Here is an 8,014-nt window from a genome sequence, read left to right as displayed (position 1 = left end):
TGTCTGTCTGTCTGTCTGTCTGTCTGTCTGTCTGTCTGTCTGTCTGTCTGTCTGTCTGTCTGTCTGTCTGTCTGTCTGTCTGTCTGTCTGTCTGTCCAATATGAGAAGCTCAAGCTATGGTTCTCCTCCTATACCTACCCCAGCAGATCCCATAGGTTCACAAACTATGATTGAGGAGTTAAGCCCCCATCCACATCTGTCCAGGAATACAGGGCAGGCAGACAGACATTTGTCAGGCAGATGTAAAAGCCATGTTAATACTGTTAATTAATACAATGAATACAAATTCTGAGAATACATGAAGAAATATAATTTAATGTGAAATAAATCTGCCTCATCCTCAACCATCAATTCTAACTTCCCATCGTTTAACCGCCCATGCAGAAACACTAAACCCATTGCTGAGATTTGTTTTGAAAACAGGCATATAGTACACAGCATAACATTTCAGCGTAGGTCTGAATATCAAGGAAATGTTTTCTGTATTAAACGTAGTCCTTATTTACCATAGATGGTGGTTGCCTCTGAGTCCCCCGACGCCCTGCATTACGAGGATATTTTTGACCCCTTTTTTAATGCAACTATATTGTAGAAGTTCATTGAGCACGTCTCGGTCGACTGAAACGGGGACGATCCACAGGTCAAGAGATCTCAGAAGCCACCCCATAAGTTCCCATCATAAATTCATAAGTGGCATATTAACATGCTACACACGACGCGTACGGGATACCATAGCAACTGACAGACCATTCAAGACAAACCTGTGACCATATGATTCACTGTATTGTCAAACTACCAAAGATGTATATGTTTTTTTCTGGTCTGCTCAATACTACAATAACCTTAGTTCAAGTATGTATATTTTTGCCCACGCTCAAGAAAGAATGGCCGACTTAAATGCATTGCTACTTCCAATGTGTGGTCACTCCTCCGTCCTGGGTTAATATAGGAGGATATTTTGATTAGAATTCAAATCAAACTGACATTTATTTCAGATAGTAGTAGCAATAATACATTATGTAAACAGCTGTCTTTTTGAATCCTATTTTGTGTTTCTATCAAACACAGGCATCTCTCTTTTACTAAAGAGTGTATGTCAATTTTGCTATTTTAGTCTTGCATTTAACAAACAGTAGCTTTCAAAAGACACTAAATTTGACAATTCATGTGTTTGTGGTCACTGATGGATAGACATAGTGGTGTATTACAATATGTGAGGCTTCCAGTATAAGTATCAGTGTTGCTCATACTAGTAGTGTCCATCATTGTGGGACCCATCAAAGCAGCGTTCAGATAAACTTTAGTGGTAGCATCATACCTCACGCTCTAACAAACACACTGATATAGGCACAGTGTTTCTATGGAGATCCAATGTATCATACTTTTAAAAGTAGAAACTGCTTCCTAAACATGCCAAAAATATATAAGCCTTATGGACTACGTCCATCTCCCCTAACTCACAGTAAGTGGCATTTTTGTCATTAGAGAAAAGTAGTGCCTTGCCAAAATCCCTTCGGAGTTTGCAAGAAAGGCATTTCACTGTACTTGTGCATGTGACATTAAAAGTTGAAACTTGAGATGTTGTCAACATTATGTGCTGGAATGTTCCCCACAGCCCTAGTCTCACTATTCAAAGTTAAGTAGCCATGCACTACTTTCAGATGAGAGAAAGAATCAAAACTGACATGACACAACCACAATATAGAACAGGAGCAAGCAAAGTGTAGAAAGAAACCTACTCAGATGGCGACGGTAAAGCTCTCTCTTAGCTTCCTCTCTTCCAGTTGTCTGAAAGTCAGTCTGCAACCGGTCTCCTTCTCCCTCTCCCTCTTCCTCTCCCTCTCTCTTCCTTTCTTCACTCTCTTTCTCTCGCCTCCCTCCCTCTTCCTCTCCCTCTCTCGTCCTCTGCTTCTCTCCTTCCTTTCTTTCACTATTTCTTTGTCACTGTCAGGGTGTTCTGCTCATTCCTGTAGCACTTAAGACATGGAGGGAGAGAATGGAAGAAGAGGGGAGCAGCAGCCACTTTAGAGAAGGGAGGGAGGGAGGGGCGCGATGGAGACACATACAGACAGGGAAGAGGGAGGGAGGGGGAAACAGGCAGCGTCTGTGAGGGAGGGAGCGAGAGAGACAGAGAGAGTTCCTGTTCGAACGTAGCACTGCAGCAGAACACAACCCAGAGAGGAAGACTTACCCTCTCGCCGCACCCCAACCACCGTCGGCTCTCCAGACAACCATGGCAGACCCCAGAGGAACCAACGACGACGACTGCTGCCCTCAGACAGACAGACAGACAGAGAGAGAGAGAGAGAGAGAGAGAGAGAGAGAGAGAGAGAGGGGGGAAGAAAGACAGAGATGAACCAATCCAAGCCCACTGCCAAGCCTAGATTATCTGCCTCTCCGAGCCAGCCAACAACACGCCTTCTGTAATCCTATTCCCCTCCTCAGTGTCTCTGTCTACACCTCCCTGTCTCTCACTCCGTCTCTCTCACGTCTCTGTCCTGTATAAATTCAGAGCAGTAGACTGTGTGCGGTAGACTGTGTGCGGTAGACAGTGTGCGGTAGACAGTGTGCGGCGCATGCGGCGGTAGCTCGGCTCTCTCCCCACAGAGAGGTTGTGTAGTCTCTGGAGCGGAGCGTATGCAGCTGTGTGTGCAGTAGAGAGAGATGTGCCAGGCTAGCTAGTGCCTGTGTTTGATGTTGTATTTGGGAATCCACTAGCTAGTTCACATGGGCACACGATGGAAAATATAAGTCAACACCCAGGACTGTTGTGTATGCGAGGACTGTCATTATACATTGGGTGTTCATGCATCATATTTCAATTCCCTCTGTTAGTAGTGTTGAAATATAGATTTTGGTTGCTAATTAGTAGTACAGGATTATTGCTACTTAAAATGGTAATCCGCAGTTTAAACAAGTGTTTTCCTTGCCACTGTTTTGGTAAAAAGCTGAGGGATGGGGCTGGAGAAATGTAAGCGCTCTCAAATTCATAGACAGAGCTATGGAATGCAAGGACTGACCATGTTTGTTTCCATTTACTTTGCTTACAAACATTGGAGTAAAACAAGCTTCTATGTTGGCTTCTGATGGGGTACGACAGATGAACTAAGCTCAACAGGCATTTGTAAGTTATATTCTTCAATAACCAATGAGTATACATTTCATTAATTTAATAAGGAAATATAGCTCCATCAGCTCCACAGTGTAGGCTACAGCTGTGAACTCTAGACAGCTCCTGGTGCTGAAATAGTGTACAGCTCCTGGTGCTGAAACTAGTGGACATCTCCTTGTGTTGAAACTAGAAGACAGCTCCTGGTGTTGAAACTAGTGGACAGCTCCTGGTGTTGAAACTAGTGGACAGCTCCTGGTGCTGAAACTAGTGGACAGCCCCTGGTGCTGAAACTAGTGGACAGCTCCTGGTGCTGAAACTAGTGGACAACTCCTGGTGTTGAAACTAGTGGACATCTCACGCTCTAACAAACACACTGATATAGGCACAGTGTTTCTATGGAGATCCAATGTATCATACTTTTAAAAGTAGAAACGGCTTCCTAAACATGCCAAAAATATATAAGCCTTCTCTCCTTCCTTTCTTTCACTATTACTTTGTCACTGTCGTCAGAGTCAGGGTGGACAGCTCCTGGTGTTGAAACTAGTGGACAGCTCCTGGTGTTGAGACTAGTGGACAGCTCTTGGTGTTGAAACTAGTGGAGAGCTCCCAGCTCCCCTATTCCACTCTACTGACAGACCCTGGTGCTGAACCACTGAACCAACCAATCATGTCAACAGAGCAGAGCACTGAAAACAACCATTAAATCTCAGCACTCTCAAGGGAGCGAGACAACAGCAGCTAGACTACAGGGTTGTGTTCTCTTAGTGCAGGGTTTGAGCTGAGGTGGTCAATATACAGTAGAATAGTGAGAATCTGGGATTTGCGTTGGTTGTGTCTAATGGCAGCTGTCGTAGAAATGCCATTCTAATCACATTAATGGGCTTAATCAGTTAATTACCAGCAGGGAAATGTCACAATGGTGAACAGCAAATGAAGAGACTAATTAATGGAAAGGGAAACAGACAAAATCTCCTGAAAACAGAGGTTGGATGGTCCAACTGTGAAAGTGATGAAAAGGTTTGACTTTATCTGCTTGGCCTCACTACCCCCTTCACTACACCAGTGAACAGCCATTTTGACTGCAACATTCTAACAGAGTAATACATTTCATATGTGCTATGGGAAAAATTGTAGTAGTGAAGACATCAAACTATGAAATAACATATATGGAATCATGCAGTAACCAAAAAAGTGTTAAACAAATCTAAATATATTTTATGTTGGATAATCTTCAAATAGCAACCCTATGCCTTGATGACAGCTTTGCACACTCTTGGCATTCTCTCAACCAGCTTCATGAGGTAGTCATCTGGAATGCATTTCAATTAACACATGTACCTTGTTAAAAGTTCATTTGTGGAATTTCTTTCCTTCTTAATGTGTTTGAGTCAATCAGTTGTTTGTGACAAGGTAGGGGGGTATACAAAAGATAGCCCTATTTGGTAAAAGGCAGAGTCCATATTATGGCAAGAACAGCTCAAATTAGCAAAGAGAAAAGACAGTCCATCATTACCTAAAGACATGAAGGTCAGTCAATAAGGAACATTTCAAGAACTTTGAACATTTCTTCTAGTGCAGTAGCAAAAAACAAGCGCTATGATGAATCTGGCTCTCATAAGGATCGCCACAGGAAAGGAAGACCCAGAGTTACCTCTGCTGCAGAGGAGAAGTTCATTAGAGTTACCAGCCTCAGAAATTGCAGCCCAAATAAATAACAGATAAGAAACAGACACATATCAACATCAAATGTTCAGAGGAGAATCAGGCCTTCATGGTCCAATTATTGCAAAGAAACTACCATTAAAGGACACTAATAAGAAGAAGAGCCTTGCTTGTGCCAAGGAACACAAGCAATAAATGTTAGACTGGTGGAAATCTGTCCTTTGGTCTGATGAGTCCAAATTTGAGATTTTTGGTTCCAACCACCGTATCTTTGCGAGATGTGGTGTGGGTGAACTGATGATCTCCGCATGTCTATTTCCACCATAAAGCATGGAGGAGGAGGTGTTATGGTGTGGGGGTGATTTGCTGGTGACACTGTCTGTGATTTATTTAGAATTCAAGGCACTCTTAACCAGCATGGCTACCACAGCATACTGCAGCAATACGCCATCGCTTCTGGTTTGGGCTTAGTGGGATTATCAGTTGTTTTTCAACAGTACAATGACCCAACACACCTCCAGGCTGTGTAAGGGCTATATGAACAAGAAGGAGCGTGATGGAATGCTGCATCAGAAGACATGGCCTCCACAATCTCCCGACCTCAACCCAATTGTGATGGTTTGGGATGAGTCGGACCGCAGAGTGAAGTAAAAGCAGCCAACAAGTGCTCAGCATATGTGGGAACTCCTTCAAGACTGTTGGAAAAGCATTCCAGGTGAAGCTGGTTGAGGGAATGCCAAGAGTGTGCAAAGCTGTCATCAAGGCAAAGGGTGTTTAACACTTTTTTGGTTACTACATGATTCCATAAGTGTTATTTCATAGTTTTGAAGTCTTCACTGTTACTATACAATGTAGAAAATAGTAAAAAATTAAGAAAAATCCTATAATGAGTGTTACACCCTGATCTGTTTCACCTGTCTTTGTGATTGTCTCCACCCCCCCTCCAGGTGTCATCCATTCTCCCCATTATCCCCTTTGTATTTATACCTGTGTTCTCTGTTTGTCTGTTGGCAGTTTGTCTTGTTTATCAAGCCAACCAGCATTTTTGTGTCAGCTCCTGCTTTCCCCAGTCTTTCTTTTCTCGTCCTCCTGGTTTTTGACCCTTGCCTGTCCTGACCCTGTACCCACACGTCTGACCACTCTGCCTGACCATGAGCCTGACTGTCATCCTGTACCTTTGCTCCTGTTGCTGTAATAAACATTGTTTCTTCGACACGGTCCGCATCTGAGTCTTACCTTGATACCTGATAGTACGAGCTTGCCATGACTGACCCAGCAGACCCGGGCCAGCTGCGCAACACCATCTCCACCCAGGGAGCCCCCATTGGTATGCACGAGGAATTGCTTTGTGGTCTTATGGAGGGGGTCCAAACATTGAAAGCCATGACCGGCGTTGGACAGTTTGCTGGAGCAAATCCACGGGTTGTCTGGGAGGCAACCTACCATGGTGGTAACCCCACAACTCCTCAGAGACTCAGCTGCTAGCAGTGCCGTCTCATCGGTCACTCCACCTTGTCGGGAGCCCCGCTTACCTCCTCTGGAATGCTTCAATGGAGAGCCGAGCACCTGTCGGGCGTTCCTAGCTCAGTGTGCCCTCATCTTCGAGCTTCAGCCCTCCTCCTTCCCCTCGAATCGCTCCAAGATAGCCTACCTCATCATGCTGATGTCCAGGAGGGCTCTCACCTGGGCTACTGCCATGTGGAAACAACAGCGGCCCATATGCGCTAGTCTGGAAGGGTTCGTGGGAGAAGTGAGAAAAGTCTTTGATGCCCGTTTCTCTGGGCGAGAGGCCACCCGGAAGTTAATCCAGCTTTGGCAGGACTCACGCAGTGTAGCTGATTATGCATTGGTTTCCGCACATTGGCAATGGAAAGTGCTTGGAATCAAGAGGCACTGTTCAACATGTTCCTGCACGGTTTCTCGGAGGTGGTCAAGGACGAGCTTGCAGCCCGGGAGTTACCTACGGAGCTCGATTCCCTTATGGCTTTGAACATCTGTATCGATGGGCGATTACGGGAATGACAGAGGGAGAGGAATTTGGATTGCGCTAACATGCCCAGGGATCCCGCCTTGCCTCTGAGTAATTCCGGAAGCTCCCGACGGTCTCGCTGCCGAGAGAACCCGAGGCTTCCCGACCTGTCCCGAGGGCTGCCGAAGACGACCTAGTCACCGGTTCCTGAGCCTATGCCTCTAGGCAGAGCTGGGCTGTCGCCTGCAGAACGGCAATACAGGATTGACACGAAGAGTTGTCTGTATTGCGGGACTCTTGGTCATTTCGCGTCCTCTTGTCCATTAAAGAAACAAGGCTCCCCGGTAGGAGCAAATGCTCTGGTGGGCCATATGGAGAATGTTCCTGCTTCCCCTGCTAGCACCCCTTTTCATGCCATTCTGCTGTGGGGAGACCAGTCCAAATCTCTCCAGGTTTTCTTTGACTCTGGGGCCGACGAGAACTTTTTGGAAGCTACCCTGGCGTCCAAGCTGAACATCCCCACTCAGCGCCTCTCCATTCCCATGGACATTAGAGCGCTGGACTGGCGGTCAATAGACTGAGTCACGCACAAAAACACTTCCATCAACCTACGGGTGTCGGGGAAGCACAGCGAGGCTATCCTGTTCTTGCTCATCAATTCCCCTCTGATTCCCGTGGTATTGGGATTTTCCTGGCTTCAACAACACAATCCTCTCATTAACTGGTCTACTGGTGCCATCATGGGCTGAAGCCCGTTCTGCCACACCCATTGCCTGAAGTCAGCACAACCTGCCCCGGGACGTCTTTCTGCGGCTCAGAAGGTGCCCCAGACCTCTCCGCTATCCCCTCAGAGTACCAGGACCTCTGGGAGGTGTTCAGAAATCTTCCTCTACCGCTGGCGAAGGGTTCTTCTTCGTGGAGAAAAATGACAAGACCCTGTGCCTGTGCATTGACTACCGGGGACTCAATGACATTGCGGTTAAGAACCGTTACCCGCTACCACTCATCTCCTCAGCCTTCAAGCCGTTCCAGAGGGCCACTGTGTTTTCCAAGCTGGATTTACAGAACGCCTTACCACCTGGTGCTGATACGAGAGGGGGACGAGTGGAAGACCGCCTTCTACACAGCCAGTGGCCTCTACGAGTATCTGGTCATTCCCTTTGGCCTCACCAACACCCCTGGTGTGTTCCAGGCGCCGTTGAATGATGTCCTCCGTGACATGTTGAACCGGTTCGTCGTTGTCTAGATTGATGACATCCTCGTCTTCTCAA

General features: G+C 46.2%; 1 protein-coding gene across 13 annotated transcripts in view; it reads right to left on the bottom strand.

Annotated features, from left to right (window-relative positions):
• LOC109866688 (myelin transcription factor 1-like protein) overlaps window positions 1-2,638 on the bottom strand; it is a 135,865-nt gene extending 133,227 nt beyond the window's left edge. For 12 of the 13 annotated variants that reach the window (XM_031800847.1, XM_020455477.2, XM_020455475.2 and 9 more), the window contains exon 1: window positions 1,740-1,982. The gene's annotated coding sequence lies outside the window, so the exon portion shown is untranslated. Of the gene's footprint in view, window positions 1-1,739; window positions 1,983-2,191 lie in introns of those variants that run through there. The other variant, XM_020455474.2, reaches the window with a different exon arrangement.
• Window positions 2,639-8,014: the final 5,376 nt, after the last annotated feature.

This window comes from Oncorhynchus kisutch, linkage group LG21 (assembly GCF_002021735.2).
Source record: "Oncorhynchus kisutch isolate 150728-3 linkage group LG21, Okis_V2, whole genome shotgun sequence".
NCBI classification, from domain to species: Eukaryota; Metazoa; Chordata; class Actinopteri; order Salmoniformes; family Salmonidae; genus Oncorhynchus; species Oncorhynchus kisutch.
The sequence above is the reverse complement of the archived record's forward strand: the minus strand, read 5'-3'. Positions and strand labels throughout refer to the sequence as shown.